At 41.0% G+C, this 21,597-nt stretch overlaps 1 protein-coding gene across 7 annotated transcripts in view; it reads right to left on the reverse strand.

The window, feature by feature from the left end:
- The window catches only part of SEMA5A (semaphorin 5A), an 831,366-nt gene extending 810,345 nt beyond the window's left edge, over positions 1-21,021 (reverse strand). For 3 of the 7 annotated variants that reach the window (XR_009742648.1, XR_009742649.1, XM_061449192.1), the window contains exon 1: positions 8,796-8,930. The gene's annotated coding sequence lies outside the window, so the exon portion shown is untranslated. Of the gene's footprint in view, positions 1-8,795; positions 8,931-20,395; positions 20,502-20,888 lie in introns of those variants that run through there. The other 4 variants (XM_061449193.1, XM_061449196.1, XM_061449194.1 and 1 more) reach the window with 4 other exon arrangements.
- Positions 21,022-21,597: the final 576 nt, after the last annotated feature.

Genomic DNA, 21,597 nt, shown 5'->3' on the forward strand with positions numbered 1-21,597 from the left:
TGCCAGGCAAAAGTCTCAGCAAGCAGTTGCAAATTTACTGCTCAAAACCAAACAGCACTCTACCCCTCCCAGCCAGGATTTCTGCAAATTGCAAGTTCAGCATCCCTCAAGAACGCCTTCTGCGGTCCGGTGTCAGACTGCACTTGACACTTGAGACAAGTTCTCCTTCCCTGTCTTGCACAGCCAAAATGACAAGTGTGAATACAGTGAGTTGAATTATCAAGGCATTTTGTTTCTTTATTTAAATGTCAGGTGCACCATAATTGAGTTCAGTGTTCTTCCAGTAGAAAATATGAACTCGCAATACCTGTGAGCCCATATAGGGCTACCCTTGTGTTTGGCACACATTCAGCGACAGAGACAGCTACCACAGAAGTCATGGACAGAAGTCAGGTGGTTCCTAATCAGAGAAGTGCTTCAGCAAAGCTAACGGCAAACCACTGCCTGAGGAGTACTGGAGGGAATACCACTCTGTTCATGATCTGATGATCATTTTAATTCCTTTTAAAGTGATGCAACAGGACCATGCTGGAGAGCTATTTACTGAGCTAACACTGCCAGCTCGCTGTGATGTCTCATGAAGGCTCCTGGTCCCCACAAGCTGGGCAGCCTGGAGGCTGGCTGCAGCGCTGGCTGACAGACTGTCCCTCTGCAGTGCCACACAACAACCTCAGGTGCCATTTGCAGCACGTCTGCATCACCTTCCCTGTGTATCCCACAGTCTTAACATTGCCTACTGTTGTCATTATCACAGAGTACAGAAACAAACAAACAAAAAATTAGAACTCCTCATGTAAAGCAGAGCTGACAACATGCCACCCTTGGATTTAGAAAATGTCACCAGCCACCTATTTCACAATGCACCAAAGATTGCTTTCAAACCTTCAGACAGTTACCAGAGTCTAATTTTTCATCACATTCCTCCCGACAACACCAGCCTTCCGCATCTTACAACTGAGAACAACATATCTGTTTCCCCACACATTCTGATCAGCCTCTTTGCTCTGAACTCACTCCAAACTCATCTCCTAACACCCTGCTACTTCCTGACCGCTCATCTTGACCTTCCTTTTATCCTTCTCACACAAACTTTTAGCATCTACTCTACACATACCCACAGCACTGTAACCTGATAGACGCTTTGCAAAACCTGCTTACATTCAACAAAACACAACAGATGGCAGAGATGATTATTTTACTTTGTCAGCACAACACAATCAGCAAGCAGAAAGTACACTAATAAATACAGATTACAGTTCAACACAAATAATACAACTCGCATACACACATTCGATGAGCATCTTAACCTCCCACTGCCTGGTGATACAGGACTTTCAAGCAGAAGACGTTATTGTCTGGCAAATTTACTGATAAGGGACAGTCTACAAGGCCAAAAGCACAAAAAGATGACAAAAAGTAAATACAGGTAGTGTTTTATCTTGTGTATTAACAACTAAATTAAAGGCAGGGTGGGAAGAAGGCTCCAGCCATGTCATCCTCAGGACAGATTTAATCCATACCAAAAAGGCCACAGATTTGCTCCAACTGATATTGCTATACATTAGTATGCAATTTTTGTCACCGCTCCCAGTTTTCACATCATGTACTCTGAATCATGGGAGAACTTATCATACCCAGACAGCAGAAGTCAATATAAACTAACTGTAACCCTCCAAGTATTTTTTTTCTTTTACTTATTTCTAAGTCTCTAATCTACCAATTTACCAACTCCCTTGCTGTATTTAATATGCAAAAAAACTTGGAAGTTTCTCAGGAAAAATAAACATACATTATTTTTGTATGTATGTACATACATAATCAAGACTTATCTGTATGTTGCTTTGGTTCCAAATGCAAAGTAAAATTAAGATAATTATGGCGACTTTCTAATGTATTACAAAGAGTTTTACAGTATGAATCCCTTCCAGCTTTTAAGTTTTGTTTCCTACTTTCTGCTCTATTAAAAGAATTCTTCTCTTAACCCTTTTTTCATTTCTTAGCTTTCAGGATATTGATGACTTGGCTTCATGAGCAAAGCTTTGGGAAGGGCTTTAACCATGCTTACTACAAGCACGATGACCAAGGGCATGTGGGATATGCAAATCTGGTTGGAAAAAAGGCTGCTTAGGCAATCAGGAAATGTCTGACCAGGACTGTCATCTCCTGAGCGATCTCGAGCTACCCATGCGCTGGTCTGCTCACATGCAAGATTGGATCTGCAGCTTCCCATGCACCTTGTCACCTGCTGTTTTGACCCTCGCCTGTCCATACAGACAAGTGAGAGTGAGAGCGAGCCCTTCCAGCCTGCACAGTGGATTTTTTAGGGGAGGTGCAGCTTGCGCAGAACTGGCCCCAACCTGAGGTTTAACTGCCACGGCCTAGCAAGCTTGGATGGTGACAGCAAAGTCCACAGGTCGTAGGTTTTGTAAGACTGTCCTTCTCTTAGATGGAAGACTACTTATGGAAAGTGCTCTTCGATATATAGGACCACTGCTTTAAAGCTGCAGTTCATTCCTTAATCACTTCCTCCCTTGAAGCAGTTGGCCACTGAGCAACTACTCTTCTGAAGGAGTTTCATACATAAAGCAAACTTCAACAATCAAAACCAGAGCATTAACTGTTACCATAAAACCTGAACTTCACTATCCAATGAAACTACAGATACTGAAATCTAAATATCTGAAGTCAGTGTTAATGGATTTCTGTGCCACTTCCATTACAAATTTCTCGTTTGACCTCTGCAAGATGCCCCCTACTTTAATGCAAAGGACAAAGTAGAAGAGACATACAGCCTTTTTAGTTGAGATTTCTGTGTTAAAGCTGTTCTTAACTGCTAGCAGATGCAGCTGCTTACAGCTTCATCTTGAATTGTTTTCTCGGATAAAAATCTTCTCCAGTCTGTTGCATGTCCACGAAAGTTGAGAAATTTCATTGTTTTCAATTATGTTTTGAGGAAATTGGATAAGGGTGATCTGACAGCATCAAGATAACAGAAAAGTGTTTAGAAGTCAATAAATGCTGTTAATGATTTCTGTCTGATAGCTGAAATTCCAATTTTAGCTTTCTAACAGTCAGGAGACTGCAAAAAACTCAGTAAGGCATCAGATAAGGAGAAAAAGCACCCAACTGCCCAGTCAATAACAACCCTGAAATTATAAAAGCAGAAAAATATGGAGTTTACTGAAGACAGTCCTGGTGTTTATCATACAAGAAAATTGCTTGCTCTTCTCCCCCCTACTTTTTTTCTTTTTTAAATAAAAGCTTGCTTTTCTCCTAGCAGTGTTTACATATAGCTAAGGCAGTGAGTTCTTATAACATCTTGCATTTTCAAATGTCATTCAAGCTGTTAGTCAATCTGTCCTAAAATGCCACATCGTAAAGAACTAGTCATGTTTTCTGCTTCTCATGAGAGGCTCCAGTTGTCACCTAAACAAGTAAAATAGAGGATTTTTTCCCATATCTAAAGTTAGTGTTAAAACTAACAACAATACAGGAATAATTTATTTCTGTGAAGTTTAAATTCTTTTTATAAAAAGAGATGAACCGTCTCTTTTATATGAATCACTAATGTGACTTGTTCATGGAGATGAATCAAGAACACTTCACTCCTGTTGGGTTCTTTTACTGCAGAGCACAGGGGCTGAGGGACAGTGGGATGGAGAGCATCCAGAAACAAGCTCTGCCTTCGAGAGCCCTCCAGCCAGGTCAGCACTATTGCGGTATTTGAAATAGGCATTAAATTGGTCATTTTGGGGGCAGGAGACAATGTTGATTTTGAGGGGTTTTGTCATTGCTGGATTGTTTTGCGTTGTTTGTTGTTTGGTTTTTGTTTGTTTTTTTTAACAAGTCTCAGAAACAATGAGAATTTTTCTAAGAAAGAAAGACTGGAGAAACCAAAGCTCTTATGCAATTTCCTATTTTAAATGTGTTTTTCAACTGTTTATGCTGCTGTCCAGATAAACTCTAGAACACCAGCAGGATTTTTTCTTCATCGGAGTATTAGTAGCTCCCAAGTGCTTCCTTAAAAACAGAAAACATAAGTTCACTGAATTTCAATATAATTGAGCTATTTACCCATATAGCACCTTCCACTGAAGCAGTCTGAACTCCTTTACATAAGGTTTTGCAAACAGCATGTATAAATTAATTTCTCCCCTTGACATGAGAAAGGCATTATAGGCCTGTATTTTTTTACTCTATTACATGCTATTTCTTTATTTGTATGTCATTGTTATAGGTATCATGCTAAGATAATAACTGTAACTTCACTAGATCCCAACACACAGTATTCAGTTTTCCCAAAATTCATTGTGTGCTATATATTTTCTTAGGGGTTCTTTTCGGTGCTTTGCATTTACTGCTTCCCTGCATGGGAGGAATAAGAAACATGCACACATAAATTTCCCTTGGAAAGTAAACCAGATCTGCAGAACCCAAACTATTCTATGATTCCTGCTTGAAGCTAATGCACTAAGTTTCATTGTGGCTGATGCTACTGTAACACCATTCACTCCCATGGCAGTATAGCTGTAATGTCTGCCTCTCCAAAATGTCAGTAAGAAACCAAGATCCTTGCGGCACATATCACAGGCATTTTAAGGTCAGATTCATTTTGGTAGGCAAAAGCCTACTTTTCTTCCTGAAAACAGTTACTTATTTAGTGTTCCCACAACAGCAAAGACTTTTAACTGAAATAAAAACCCAAACTTGCTTAGGCCACTGAGCTTAGGTCTACTGAGCTAAACTTCAATTTCCATAAAGACATGAAGTATCTGAAACTCAGTATTTCATAGATGAAGAGGAACCAGCAAAGTTGTTCTTGCTAGATCATCCCTTTAGCATGTGGTGGAAAGGGTAGGCTACCATAGAGTTGCTGGCCAACATTCCACTTCAAATGCCTTCTCCTTCCCTAATGGCTGCTTTATGAAGGCACAAAAAGAGGAAAACAGACCACCACCCTGAAGGCCCACCTTCTGAAAAACTGCCTTGTAATGTCAGGAGAGTGAAAAAAAAAAAAAATGCAATCACTTAAAAATACCTTTATTAAGCATTTTATATGTGTTTTTTCCCCTCCCATCAGCTTTCAAAGCACAAATACCACTCAGATCCCATCACTATTTTGAAGCCTGCCACTAACCTGCTATGGCATATAATTAGAAAAAGCCTCTGCAATGAACTTTTGGACAAATTATGCTTCTGCCTTACCCACTGTACCTGTTGATTCACACTTCTGTATAAGTGAATAGCTTTCTCTTTTACTGTAGCAGTGAATATGACATCTAAAAATTCAATCTCATTACCTAAACTCTTAGAATTTACACTAAATGAGAATATTAGACATCATTTAAACTGAAGATTTTTTTTATTCCCCAAGAAGTTAAAATACCACTATTTAGTATGACAAAGAATTATGAGAATCTATGCCTTTAAAAATGAGTGAGCAAAGCAATAAAAATCTGCAGACAAATCTGAAAATGCAAAACATGAGTCTCTTGACTTACTTAAAAATTATTTAATAGCCGAAACTCAGTCTTTTTAGTGATAACCTCAAAAAAAAAAAACCAAAACTTAAATATATATATACACTCTTTGAATTTTTTAAATATATGGTCATATGTAGTTGAAATATAACAAATAAAGGCAACATTCTTTTTTTCTCATGGTTGTTTGTCCTCTAAGACATTATTTACATAAATACAAAGTGCTGTTGTCTCTCTTACATCCCCTTCCACAGATTTATATATTGAGAGCAAGAAAGAGAAAGAAAGCATGCTGTTGTCACCACTTTGAAAACAAACACAAAGACTAACACCTATGCTTAATAAGTCATAAGAAAATCCTATCTATCTCATTTCTACAGGGTTTTATTCCAGTGGGTCTTAAAGAGACCTCCTGCCCACAGTCCTTAAAAAGCCCTCTAAAATGTCCCTCTATTTTTCCAGAAAGGGGCAGAAGGATAATGGAAAGAAAAAGTCAATACACACTTTTCACACACAATTAATTAGAACCTACTGTAATTTGCATAAATACTCAAGCAATTAATCAAACCATAATACCCAAGTTCTGCTTTTCCTGGAGCTTTACACTCCCCTAATACAGGATATAGCACCTTTCTTCAAGCTTATTTGGCCAAGAGCTATTGGAATGTTACAAGTAAAATAATACAATGTGAAATGAACTCTCCCATCAACTCAATGTGTGTTTATATGTGATCAAAAATAAGCCTGGATCTACTTATACTCCCAGATGAAGTCAGCTGGAATTGTGCCACCAACTTCCATTCATGAAGGACCGTCTTAGACTTCTCTGGTCAAGACTCTGTTTTAATATCTATGAAAAACATTGCACATTTTGACGTCATACAAAAAACAACAGTAATAACAGTAAGCCAGCCTTGCATAAAACCATAAAATGTTTAAAATAAATATTTTAAGACCTGCTTGAATAAGAGAGGGTACTGAATACTATATAGTGTTTGTGATCACCCGCAGCATCATATCCAGGATACAAGGTTTATACTAATTATAGGTTCTGGATGAATGCCCACTGTATGATATGCTATTTTTACTGAGTTCTGACACATCCATCCAATGGCACATCTCCACTTCTGAAGTGGTACTGTAAGGCTATTAAAGGTTCCAGTTACCACTTGACTCAAAAACGCAGACTACTACAAAGCCCTTCCACGAAACTCTTCTTCATACTCCGATTGACTTTACATAATAGAACTTAAGAATAAATCCAAAGAAATATCTGGAAACAGTAAAACAAGCAGAGGTCAGATGGGGTGTATGTTAGTCTTCCTTCCTCCCCCCAAAATCTCTCTCATCAAAACTTGAAATAACAGTATTTTACATATATTATTGCAACTTTCAGTTCAATGCACAGGAAATTCATAGAGAAGTAGCCTTTAGCTTCTAGCTAGATTCTTCCAGGGGTTTATACCACACTAACCACACATCTGCCTCTGTCTTACTGAGTGGCAAAATAGAACCAAAAATGTAACAGACATGCTGATAAATGGATTACTGCGTACTACATAAGAACATGGATGCTGGGGACCACCACTAATCAAGTTTCAATTTAGACCCATAAGTCACTCAGAACAATGCACAATAGAGTTTTTATGTAAAGGTTTATACTACAGAGTTGTTGTCTACTTTTCCCAAGGAGGTATTTTTAACCAAGGTACAGAGTCAGCAAGTTTGGAATGAGCTTTAGCAATTAAGGTTTAAGATTTCCACCTTTCTACTGCTTCTTCCTTTACCTGCCACATTTCAACAGGCAGACTGAGACTGTTCCAAGAGGTATGTTCCATTATGACAGATCTTAATACATTTTTAATCATAGAGACTTAAATGTGAGCATGGGTTTTGGCATGCATCCTGAAGCAAACGATAAGATCTGTCTTCTGCCAAAATCTCCCATGAAGACAATGCAAATAATTAGGGGGAAATGTCAGCCAGACACAGTACATGAAGCATAAACCCCCCCTGAGAAGGCAAAAGTCTTTATTTATTAAATTAAATGCAAATTTTTCATTCTAATATATTTGATCTGTTTCTGTAGATTTTCTCAGGTATGCTTAATTAAGCACAGTCATCAACACCAACTTTGTTTGAAAGAGCAATTAATGAATATGGCACAGAAGCAGCTAAGCCCTGGAGGAGCCTCTGACATTTGTTCATCATGAAGACTGTTCATTAATTGCTCCCTTTTTTCTAAGCCTCCTAATGGTATTTTTGACACCACACTAGAAGTCATTGTGACTTATCCCTCACAGCTAGTGACATCTGCACTATGTTAAGTTAATACAGCTACCTTTGAAAGATTTTCAAGAAGATATTTAAAGACGTAGGAAAAAAGGTCTGAATGTGCTGACAGTGGAATAAAGAAACTGCATCAAAATTATATATCAATATATCGATATATATTATTTATTTCAATAGATTACATATATCAAAATCTCCAAGTACAGTTTGTATTACAGAGAACTTCAGCAAAGATTTTGTATTCCATATTCACCATAATTAATGGAACTTGGCAGAAGTCCACCATGCTATTCCAACCTATTTGAACTGTGCTCTCACACCAAACTGAACCATAATGCTTCATAGGACTTCTGATGATCACAGGTTCTGAGACAATTGAGAAGATTAACTTTTTGACTGCTTCAGTAAAACCACTGCTCCCCCTTCTCTAAGAGAACAGAATAATAAAAGGTGGAGAGTAAAGAGTCTGGCTCTGGGTTATGAAGTAACAACACTGAATCAAAGATCTCTCTCCAGGAGTTAAAAAAAGGTTGTTGTCATTTCACACTTACTTCTGGAACTCAAAAGGGATAAGCAAAGCCATCCCATAAATTAAAGCACATACTCAATGTGCACTTTATAAATTTAAAAAATTAAAATTTGTTAAATCTCCATAACACATCCATAGTATCACATCATCCATAGTGGAGTTGTATGGCAATGCATGCCATAATTCACAGCAGCACGAACAGAAAGCAAATAACAAGCTGCATGGGAAGTTCATACCTGGAGAACAGCAGAAAGCAATATAGATCCACAAACCTTCAACGTGCAAGTGAAAACAGAGTCCACCCTCAGAATTGGTGACATTGTTTCAATTATCCTGACCCAATTTTCCAAAGTGAGATTCACTTTCTGTAATTCATATTATATAGCAACTCCTGCCTGCCTGCCAATTATTTACATTAACACAGCCATCAAGTTTCATGCAGTTTTAATATGTGAGAAACTCTATGTTAAGCATTTCGTTAGCTAATTGCATACCTCCACATACTTAAGAAGGGTAGGACAGCAGCAGTGGATATGGTTAGCTGGAACCTTGTTTCCTGACCTAGTCCAAAAGGAGTCAGATCCTACGAACAGCCAAGGCAAAGCGAAGAGGGCAACGCTGTGACCCCAAGTAGGGTGCCGAGTGTGCAGTGGTGGAGAGAAGATGTAAAAATGTGAAACCCCTTTTTCCAATTGCCCATATCCAGTCTACTGGCTCCTACCACACTGTTCTCCTATGACATACACAGGCTCTGGTTTCCTTTAAAGCTTTCCATTCCCACCCATCCAAAACATCCTCTCCCATCTCTTGTTTCTACCAGGTGTTTCTCCCCTCTTGCCTGCTTTTTACCTCATTATCTTTACTCCATGAATGAGGCATTAATAATAATAAAAATAATAGTAATAACAACAATGACAATAATACCGCCCACCCAAACAACAGCAGGTGCCCTTCTCCATACTGAGCTTCAGGACACAAAGCAGCAGGGCAAGAAACAGAGCCACAGGGGTGCCAGCAGGCTCCTGCCAGCCTAAGCACCCCTGCCTGCCCAGAGTCCAGCAACTGCAATACACTCAATCTGGGCTACCACAATGCAGTGAGTGACCTGCATGTCCTAGATGTTACAGAGGTAACATGACGCTTGGCACAGCTTCAGATGGCTAAGAGAAGGCTAAGTCTGCACACAGCTTGCTGACTTACTAGGTACGAAATTTACAACAGGTTCTCATCCTTGACCACACCAGCACTGCTATTCACATCTTTTTATTTATATGCACAAAAGAAACACTTGAGAATCTCAAGAATCATTTGCTCATTAATACGTTTATTATTAACAGAATGCAGGAATACCTTGGCCTGATTTATGCAGGATGATACTTAAGGCCTATGAGAGATCTGGCAGAATTAAGTCAAATTACTAAACAATAAATCACGGGATATTGTGATTTTTTTTTTTTTTTTTTGCTTTAAAACATACACAGAGCATAAAGAGCTCATTTAACTATTATTGCTATACTAAAAGGTAGATAACAAACCCTGCAGAAGAATTATTTCCAAAACTTTTTGGACCATGAAGCAGTGCTAATGCCAATCCTCAATATCCCACCCCCCTTCATTTGCATTAAGAAATCTAACCTTCATTTGAGAACCCTACAAAAGCAACATAGATTGTATGTTACCTCAAGTAACTCTTTAAGACCTATCAATAACCACTTTGGAGGTTACAACTGCAGTTAGAGGTAATCGAATGGGAAATAACCTAACTGATGTAGAAGTTATAACAACTGCACTTGTATCTTACACAGATTTAATCACAGCCTACAGCAAGAGTCCATGGCAATATGGTAATCAAACCAGAGGCAAACTACAAAGAAACACTTGCACATACGAAGTGTTCATCAGCTTTCAGCAAAATATATTAAAGAGTCAAACTTCCATGTACATTTTTATTACTGTAGTCCAATTAGCTTGCCACTGTTCCTGGTCCACCTAAATTAACTTCATAATTTACCTAAATTCCACTGATTCAATCGTATCTTCTGAACCCAGGCGAATCACATCATGACCTCTGCCTTTAAAAGATCCCACTGTAGTCATCATGAAGGACTCATTTAAATTACTTTTATTCATTTTTTTTCCACTCCCAAGCAAAGGTTCCTTCATTCTTCCTCCAGAATAAAGTTAAGTCTATGAATTTTAGATATTACACAATAAATATTTGACGCCAACATTTCTTTGCTCGTTAAAGAGATGAGCTCTTCAGAGCTCAAAATAAAACCATCAACTATCAAAACAGTGTCCTGATCTCCATTTCAATTCACTTTGTCTTTTGGCACAATCTTATGCACTAACCAGTAGATTGAAGCTGTTACGTTCTTCCCAGTAGAAAGGCCTCTATCCTTCCACTATCATTTTGCTTGTCTGAGATGCCACAACAGCATTTTACCAAACAAACAAAGGGAGCACATGTTCTAGCAAGTACCAATGTTGGACAAACTGGAATATATCAGAAAAATGTGTGTGTACACATATAGAGAAAAAAAACATGTACACACACATGCATTCCTATATATATATATACATATATATACACATATATATATGTATGTATATATATATATATATATATATATATATATATATGAACTGGAAGGTAAGGTTCATTTTGACCATGCATATAGTAAACCAGAAAACATCTATAAATGTTACTAGCAAGCAGTTCTTCAAGAAATTACAAGTGTCACAGATACATTTTATAATTAGTATAAAGCTTTCAAATTACACTCGTTTACTGTCAGGAGGGAGCATTACTATGATCCAGTCATCTAACTAGAATGATTTTGGTCACTGGGCCCCACCCAACAATTCCTACACAGAAATTATTGCTCAAATGAGTTTTGTCCATAATAACCTACATTTAATCCTAATGCATTTGTCACACATTACTAACATATCTGTCAACACTATTTTTACTATACAGATTTGTTATACTTTATCTTTCTTTGATGTTTTAGAACCCTGAACAAACCAAACACATCACCTGCAGGACACAGGCAGCTTCCATTCAACAGGAAGGCTAGAGGGAGGCAGCTAGTGTTTCCAGCTTACTTCATGCCACACCGCATAAGACACCAGAAACCTCACTGTTTTGATGGTTCTGCAGAGAGCGACTCGCATCGTCGACTTCACATGCTTAGCTATAGCAGAATGCACTGGGAGCAATCACACCAGACAAACATGTATGGACTTTGTGTGAACAGAGATTCCATCTGCAGATGCCTTGGGGCAAGGATGCTTTATTTTCATTCATTTTTGAATGGCCAGGTCTACCATCAGAAACTGATAATGGAAAACTGATGCAACAGCTTCCTCTGGTGATAAGCTCCTGGGACCAAGGGATAAGGAGTACAGTTATCAGCCTAAATGCTGTTAAAACAGTGAGAATATCTTGGGAGCTACTGCTGCAAAAAGAAGCTAAATGACAACAACATTTCAGAAGAAGATACTAATAGTTTACATACCAGTTGCCATTGGTAAGGCTGAAGACATTACTGGTTAGGTCTACTCACTGCTTCCTCCCTGGTTAGCTGCCTACAAGAGCAATTCCAAACTCTTTTCAGTCACAGTATGACATGTAAACCTTAACAACGTAATGCTAAGTCTTATTAACTCAAATCCTTATGACTCAGTCACAAGAGCAAGACTCCCATAAACACTCCAGTTCACATAAGCATAATGCTTGTAGGACTAGATATGCAATGATAAAAGTAAACCAAGATTCTACTGTCAAGTCAAAGGGGTTTTTTTTCCTCTTCTTAATGTCTGGGGATGCAGGGTGGCATTAGAAGTACCTAAAAGACAACATGACTGCTCATTGCAGGAGCTTAGACTAGATGACCTTTGAAGGTCCCTTCTGACCCAAACTATTATATGAATCTATAAGTAATATTCAGGATGAGCCAGACAGTTTTTACTAAGATTGATCAACCCAGTTATCAACTATCTCTAGATATTAATACACACACTCACAGAAACACTGTTCTTCACATGAAGATTGATTTGTGGGAAATAACCTTTTATGTGGAAGCAAGAACATTCAACACACATATAATTTCTTAAAAGGCTTAGAATGGTTTAGTCACCAAATAAACAAAAACAAAAAATAAGGGACTTGTAAAGCAACGCTTCCTACAGTGCAGAAAACGGTAAGGGGAGACAAGCACCTGGCTTGTCAAGAAGTGAACCAAAGTTGCTGGTTGAAAACAGAAATCTCTAACTCCTCAGGTTTCATCTGTATTTAAGTTCTTTAGAACACATCTATGGCTACAGATAAATCTTTGAAAGTGCCAGCACGCACAGAGAGCTGGGAACATGTGTGGTGTCAACTGCTCCACTCACTTCAAATGCTATTTTCAACATTTTCTGTTAAGGTAAGTTAAGCATGTGACTTGTTCCTCGCAAACAAATGTTCTTTCAGAGCAGCCCTGCGGAGAAGGACTTGGGGGTGCTGATCGATGAGAAAATGAACATGAGCCGGCTTCAGTGTGCGCTCACAGCCCAGAAAGCCAACCGTATCCTGGGCTGCATCAAAAGCAGCTTGACCAGCAGGTCGAGGGAGGTGATCCTGCCCCTCTACTCTGCTCTTGTGAGACCCCACCTGGAGTATTGTGTGCAGTTCTGGTGTCCTCAACATAAAAAAGACATGGAACTGTTGGAACAAGTCCAGAGGAGGGCCACGAGGATGATCAGGGGACTGGAGCACCTCCTGCATGAAGACAGGCTGAGAAAGTTGGGGCTGGTCAGCCTGGAGAAGAGAAGGCTGCGTGGAGATCTCATAGCTGCCTGCCAGTATCTGAAGGGGGCCTATAGGGATGCTGGGGAGGGACTCTTCATTAGAGACTGTAGTGACAGGACAAGGGGTAACAGGTTAAAACTTAAACAGGAGAAGTTTAGGTTGGATGTAAGAAGGAAATTCTTTCCTGTGAGGGTGGTGAGGCACAGGAATGGGTTGCCCAAGGAGGTTGTGAATGCTCCATCCCTGGCAGTGTTCAAGGCCAGGTTGGACGAGGCCTTGGGTGATATGATTTAGCATAAGGTGTCCCTGCCCACGGCAGGGGGGCTGGAACTAGATGATCTTAAGGCCCTTTCCAACCCTAACGATTCTATGATTCTATAAATGGAGCTCCCTATATTTGCAGTTATTGTATTTCCCCTTATTAAAATGTTAGTGATACCCCTCTGCAACCAACTAGTTTTTTTTTTAACTTTCTGGAGAAAGAATAAAATAAAATTGCAACACGGCATCTCTACAAGCAAAGTCGAAGGACACACTTTGTCAACAGTCATCACATAAAAAGACTAATGTGTGTTTTCCCGAAAGGCAGACAGTCCATTGCAGGCAATGCTTTCATATGGATACTCAAAGGAAAATAACATATTCACTCAGGTTATTTTAAGAGCACTTTATGATTATGACTTTGAGAAACAAATATAATGACTCAAGTTAGTCTTTAAAGAATTGTTTACTTCTAGTTCAAGACTATTTTTCTTTAAACCCTGATACTGATCTCGTTGGCCTTTAGATTAAAGAAATTTGCAAAACAATTTTCCCTTCCACTTACATATAAGTGAGCAAAAATGGAATTTTCTAATAAAAGCTAGTTGCAAACTCAGTTATGGAAAGGATACTGAAGGAAGAAAATGAGTCCCTCACCCCAGACAATTAATTTACAAGAGACAACAATGGCAAAAATAACAGTGCAGAAAAATCAGATGCAGAGGTCAGATCTCTATTTCTGCTGTTGTTGCTAATTACACTTTTTTTGTTGTTACCAGCAGTTAAAGGATGATGTCCAAAGTACACTTGTTTGTCTTCAATATTAAAGACTTATCTAGTGCTTCAGGTAAGGAGACTCACACCATGCACTCAGGAAAGCAAGAGGAAATAAACTGGAAAATCTTGCATGGAAAATTCAGGTGAGCCTGCAGACTCTGACTAACCTTTACAATAGCATTACATCACTGGTATAAGTCTCCAGGGCCTCAAGTAACAGCATTTTAGGTCTCACCCACAATCATTACGAGAAGCTTTTCTCCCCACCTCTTCACCTCTCGTACAACTCTAGATCTGTACACATGAACTCATGATTTTGGCATATCAATGTAGAACATAGCCATTTTAGGCTATCAGTTCCAACAGTATGTATCAGAACGTATCAGAATCCCATTACCATTCTTCAACAGAGTAAAACTGACAGACAAGCTCTGGAAGACTGAGCTCCAGTTTTTAACACGTTATTACTTTGAATTTCTCCATTTCCTGACACACTCAAGGGCACTGCAATGAGGCGTTGCCTCTCACTACCTCAGTCCTCAGCAGATGAGTTTAGACTGCTGGTGAAGATGGGCATACCTCTGATCCTCAGTCCATTTGCAACCTCCACAAGAGAGCCTGTTGCTTCTTACAAAACTAACATGAACAAAAAGCTGTATGAACACGCTATAAACCACTGAGGCAAAATCCACCAGAACTCTTCTGCCAGCCCTAAATTTCATTGTTATTTGAGGAACTAATCAGAATTTTTATCTGCACAATCATCCTCCCCTGTCTTTCCTCACCTGATAATACACATTGCACACCTGCAGTTATGCTGAGTCTGTATGAGGCCTACCATCACCATTACAGCTTGACTTCGCAAACGAAGATTTGGGAAGGGCTTTACCCACGCTTACTACAAGCGTGCTGATGACTAAAAAGGCCAATGTGAGATAGGATCAGTGGCCATCGGTATTTCAAAGACAAAAAGTATTAAGAGGGTCAGCTCCCTAATACTGTTTACAGACTGACTCCACATGGAGAGTTAAACTGGCACAACTAAAAGGACCCAGTAGACAACTGACTGACATAAACACCCAGAATTGCCAAGGAGGATGAGTACAGCAATACTTTCTGACTGGAACAGCATCCTCCACCTGTATCTGCCTGCCTTCAGGGAACACAGCATACAGTGGTTTTCAGGTCACAGGTAGAAGCTTTTATTAAAGTAGAAGAATTAAGAGGGTTTCTGTTTGTTTGCTTGGGATTTTCTGAAGTATTTTATCAAGTGAGTCAGAATATGGATTTAAAGCATCAGAAACAAGTGCAAAAGACAACACCACCACCACCAGTCTTTATCTACTTCAGCATCACATTTACTTCATAAGGCTCATAAGGCCTACCAGGCTTATATGCCCTGAAGAGCACTATCAGGGAAGAGTCTTCTCCATTTCCTTCCAAAGCTAAAATCCCATAATTTGGCTAAATTATGAGTTTTGGCTAAACTGTAAATCTCATGTTGCATTACTGGGTCATATCACATCAGACACTAGCAGCAGTTTTGAGCACTTACTCTCTCTTGGACATTCTTATTAAGTATTTCAATATCATTGCTTAGGTTTAAAAAGCAGCAAGGAAAAGCATGCACTGGAGCAAGAGAATCTAGATAAAAATTCAAATACACACACAGGTTTTGACTGTAAAATCTAACAAAACAGCCATATAACCCTACTGCAAGTTCACGATAAGAAAGCAAACAAAACATAACAGAAAAGGATGCTAACAATCAAACTCAGATTAAGGAACATACCAGCCAATGACTGTTGAGAATCTCTTCTCACTGACTCACTTTGACTCTGACTTAGTAAAGAAACCCTAAAAGTTTGCCAGACTTTGAGACGCAGAAGGCAATACACATGACCTATTCCTCCCATAACTGGCAAGGTCTCAGGAAGTTCACTTTTATCACACAAGGTCAACAGAAAGGGCTTCATGCTGTATGTCTTCTTCCATACTGAAGTGATTCAGCAGTGCTTCTAGGACGCACTTCATAAGTAGGGGAGGTTTCCAATGCAAATGTTACTGGCCTTCCAGTGAAACCATGTCACTGAAATCATCCAGATTATATAAAAACACACACACATACAAAAACAAACAAACAAAACAAACAAAAAAAAAAACACAACAGAAGGCACCAGGAATTCTGTAGTGACATTATGCCAGAGAAACACAATGCAGGACAACTGTCTAAACGCTATTAAAACCACAACACCAATATTCATCCTCATTCTGCATACCTTTGTCTATAGAGTTCAACTGCAGTAGAAATAAATGATTCATCAACAATCCTGCTGTGGGTCAGAAGAACGAGGCTGAAAATTATTAAGGTACTGTCTCTCTAGCTACAAGAGAGCCTTAGAGTAAACTTTATATTAAGCATCCTTAAAACCCAAGTCTAACCAGAAAGCACATTTCAATAGCATTCTGAATTTCCACCTAGACTAGCAATTCAGAGAAGGAAGGCAGCAGCAGAGAAAGCAGCTCAATTCTAAAATTCAGAGAAGTGGTGGGGAAAAGAAGATGGAAAAATGTCACAATTTGCAGCATAGCCCACATCTTCAGGCTATCCAGTTGACATTATAAGCCAATCCTGCAGCCATCATATAAGCTCCAAGTCATTTCTCACATGTATTTAGTAAAGCTTGAAAAAGCAACCCAGTATAGAGAGGACAGCAGCAGGCTACATTTCAGCATTCTGAAAGTTCTTTCTGTAAGCTTCTACACCAAATAGTGCCAAGTCTGTTTCTGTTGTCAGAAATTAAGATCCAACAATTCTAAGGTATACTGGAGCTCAGGGATACAACCTGATTTAAAAATTGGAAAATGAAAATCTCTATTACCTTGCTATCACACAAGAAATTTCAGAACATATATAAGATAATTAGGAAGAAGTTCATAAATTATAGTGCAGCTGACACATCACACAGCATTTAAATTTCTTCTAAAGTCAAACTTTCAAACTGTTTGAAAATAAAAGATAACCTTTTCTGCTGAATTTTAACAGTTGATTTAAACTCAAGAATTTCACCTGCAGAGGCCTCAGTGCAGACTTTATTTACATCAATCCCAGCTTTCTGCTACTAACACTGACAAACATCAGCTCCTCCGTGAAGCTGCCTAAGTTTCTAATATATACTTGGGACACAAGTAGAAATTTCTTCCCCAGAAGGCCCCCAAATAGAGATTCATTTTATTAATATATTTCCACAAAAAAATAATGAGTATGGAGATAAAGAGTTGATTTATACAGCAGACAAATGGATTGAGTCCAAGTACCTCAGGGAAGACACACATTTGAGAACAGATGCATGGACAAATCCACTGACAAAAGATTTACATGCTTTGGAATATACATTCTAGAAAAAAAAAAATCAATAACAGGACGTTAATTAGACATTAACTTGGGGTCATTAACTTGGTTTACATTTGCTACCTTCCTGACAAATGTTAAGCATATGTGCTATACTTAGATGCAACCTGGCAAATTTCATAGAATCACAGAACGGTTAGGGCTGAAAGGACCTTAAGATCATCTAGCTCCAACATAATCGCGCGTATTTAGGAAGGAAACTGAAACAAAAGCCCCAACGTTTGTTTGGAAGCAGTTTGCTGTTCTAACAGCAACAGATCTAACAGCACACTGTTCCTCAGCCGCACGCCAAAGCTGTGAAGGCTCCCCAGGCTCCTGCAGGAATAGCAGAGAGCAGACTGCCACCTGTCTTTCACAGCGCACAGCAGCAACGCTGTAGCCTGGAAAGTAAAGCAAACCTAGCGCGTACGGTTGACAAATACACCTCAAAAGGGTCAGTTTGAAAAACGGTTCTAGTGTTTAACAAAAATCAGCCCACACCTTCTTTTGAAACAGTTAAAGCTTCATGAAATGCATTAATAAAGAGCAAATGTCTAGTCTGTAAATTAAAACTGTTTCTGAATAGGAATGTATACACATGTCAAAGAGCATAAAAGGATGATAATGAAGAGAAACAGGCTGATTAACAGTAATCTGGAGAACTCAGCACTGACAAGAACATCTCCATAAAATGATGCTATAGAAAATTCAAAGCTCCTCCGTGCTGCTTCCTATAATTACGGGAGCAGCAGTACCAATCCATCTCAGGAGCTGTAGCAACTTTAGAACAATTACCAAACATCCAGATCATATCAAAATTTTATAAACCAGATGTTAAATGTAAAGCTAAATCACAGGTCACTGCTATTCAGAAGTCAATCATCACAACATATTAACTCATTTCTAGATACTGCTCTACATTAAATAATACAGTGTTGGATCACACACAGTCTCCTCCCCACTATCACCCGACAGTACCAGTAGGTGTGTACTACCATCAACTGATAGTAGTGGTGGTACACACCTACTACCAGCTGATAGTACTATCACTATCCACTTACATGTCCTACAGTATAGACATAACACCCAGCTCACACAGGGAGCCCTTGCAAATCAGACTGCAGCAAACGGGCTGCTTCCACTCATCCCAGGAGTTCAGCTGCTCCCTTGGCTGAATTCCTCCACACAACTTCTAGCACAGAAACTGAAGTTCACAGGAGGCTTATGTGGCATTTCTGCAGTTCATGGCTTGTAACATACATTTTACTCACTGAAAAGTAATGAGCTTCACTCAATGAAAATCCTGTATTTGTTCAAGACTACATCAACAGAAGTTAGAAGCCACGTGGTTTCCCTAAGTAGCTGGGGGAAAATAAAAAAGAAACCCACACAACTTTCTCCTGAAAACAGCAGCAATACCTAGTTACCACCCTTTGCATCCCTGCCCAACAGGAAATGAGTACAGCAAACCCGATATAACCAAAGTTTATGGATCATTACAAAGTGCACAAGCACTCCTACTACCTCTAAGTATTTTAAGAAATCAGCATTGGTTAAAGATTAAAAGAAATGAGACACTACAGCTATTAATGCCTACAGCTTCCTCAACCAAAACAAAACTGTTACAACATCCCAAGGAGTACGCAGTACAGTTTAAAAGCAAGTGTTTATGCTACTTAGTTCAAAACAACCTCTTGAACAGAAAAGTAAACTGCCCTCCTCCAGAGCAAAATCTCATCTCTCAACAGGACTCCTCACAGCTGTTCAGCATTAAAATGAGAAAATGAGATGAATTCATTAGTAAATGTCATAAAGTCATATTATCAGTACCTGCTGGAGAGGAAGATGGGAACACAGCGCAAAATACAGAAGTCTACCGAAATCTAAATAACTAGACTAAGCAACATACCCCAGGCCATACCTCAGCCTTTCAAGGCAGCAATACACTTTTGATTGACTATCCATTCTATATAATGACATCACCAAGTTCAACAATCCTTGGTAAGTCAAACTTTGCTAAACTGAGTCAGTCTTACTCACCTAACAACCAGAAGACGCTGAAACCGCTGGAACCAAGATCTGACTGCAGTTTTCATTATGAAAATATCCATTTTTACTAGATGGGCTAGCATCACACCAGCTTTCCACACAAAAAAGTTCAGACCAAGAGCAGCCTGTCAGCTATCCAAAAACAGGGTCTTGAAACGCTACCTTAGGGCTGCTGAAGCTCACTATTACTGCAACTTTAACAACAGTTTTTAGGTTTAGGTTGGTTTTTTTTCACTGTAATCTCACAAATTCTAGCCATTCACGAGGGTGCATGTGTGTGCACAGACTTCTGCCAACAGCCCAGTCTGCTGAAGGGATGCACTGACCCTCCACACCTGTTGCTCCCCCCTCCCCCCCCGACATAATCCCGAGCAGGTTATCGTTGTGTCAATCTAATGTGCATATATAGCATCTGCAATGACACAACAAACCCTAACAGCTGTCATTTACCTGGTAAGAAATCCTCACAAAAAGATGGATTAATACAACAGACCCAGGTGTTTCCTTCTGCGTTGCTGTGGAATGGTAACTCAAACTCCTCAATTCAGAAAATGCCAAAATACGGTCACACCACAGACCGAAGCCAGTCCAGATAAGTAACTGCCACAATAAAAGTACATTAGGACTTTGGATGGTACTGCAAGAATATCCCACCGAAACCCCCACGTTTCTCAGGCAACTGCGATGCCCTTCACGCCGTTCGTCTTCTGCTCTCACCGCAAGACGAGGCAGAGCAAACTTCACTTGCCGAAGTATGACAAAACCCCTCGGAGCCACCGGCTGCCCCTCCCCGCACCCGGTGCTCAGCGAGCACAACGCACCTCACGCTCCTGGGCGAGAAAACCCTCCCGCGGTTGCGACCCCGGGGTAGGGGCGCCGGGGGAACAGGGCAACTGGAACAGTTCGGCTTTGAACCCCGCTAGAGACACTGCTGCTTCTTCTCCCGAGCAAACAGCACCGTCTTCGGGGAGAACGACCGCCCGTTCTGAAAAGCTCGGTGGGCTCTCGGGGGCGGGGCGGCAATGCCCGAAGCAGACTCCCACCGCCCGCAGCGCTCCCCGGCACCGCTTCGCCTCGCCCCCAGCTCCCCCTGCCGGCACCCTGCCGCTCCGGCGGCCGAGACCCCAACCAGCTCCCTCTCCCCCCACCGGCTTGCCCCGGCGCAGCCCCGAGGAGCCCACGGGAGGCGGCCCCGGGGTGGGAGAAGACGGCCGGGAACACGCCATCCCCCCCCCCCTCAGCGCCGCTCTCCGAACACCGCCCCGAGCATGAGCACCGCGCGGGGGGAGAGGGACCAGGGAGGACGGGGGTTACCTGCAGGCACCGTAGGGCCGCCGGGCGCGGTGATGCCCCGCTCCCGGCGCGGTGCCGCCGCCTCACGCCGCCATGGCCGCAGCCCCGCCGAGCCGCCCGCGCCCCGCTCTCTCCCACCAAGTTTGCGGCGCGGCAGCTGCGCGCGTCGGCCGGACCCAGCGCCCAGCCGCGGAGGCGGGGCAGCGGCAGCCGGGGCGGCCGCCCGCTCCCGGGGGTGTGCGAGTCGGGTCCAGTCGTCGCGCTGCCCGCAGCCGCTCCCCGGGCTGGGGTGATGAGCTCGCATTACTCCCTTCCCTCCCCTGCGCTCCCCCCTCCGGGCCAGCAAAGAAGTTGCCAGTGGTTCAGATATTTGCGTTTCGGGTTTGTTTTTTTTATTATTTTATTATTTTGGGGTTTGTTTGCTTGGGGGTTTTTGTTTGTTGGTTGTGGTTTTTTCCCTTCTCGCGTCACAAAAATCACGACCTGAGGCTTCTCCTCCCGATCAGATCTGAGCAGCGGCGCCCCAGCGCCAGCACAACTAAGCACAACAAATCCTGCCGAACTGCAGCAGCGACAGCGGGAGGGAGGGAGGAAGGAAACAGTGGGAAAGCAGCGGGCGAGAGCCAGAGCTGGGGTACTGGTGCTGGGGTAGTGGTGCTGGGGTACGCAGGGCCCCCCGCGGGATGAGACGCAGCAGGTAGAGGAGACGAAGGAGAGCTGGGCGCCGGCG

Source organism: Pezoporus flaviventris, unplaced genomic scaffold (assembly GCF_033815535.1).
Source record: "Pezoporus flaviventris isolate CSIRO_AGI_PZ_B2104156 unplaced genomic scaffold, CSIRO_AGI_Pfla_v1 ptg000007l, whole genome shotgun sequence".
NCBI classification, from domain to species: domain Eukaryota; kingdom Metazoa; phylum Chordata; class Aves; order Psittaciformes; family Psittacidae; genus Pezoporus; species Pezoporus flaviventris.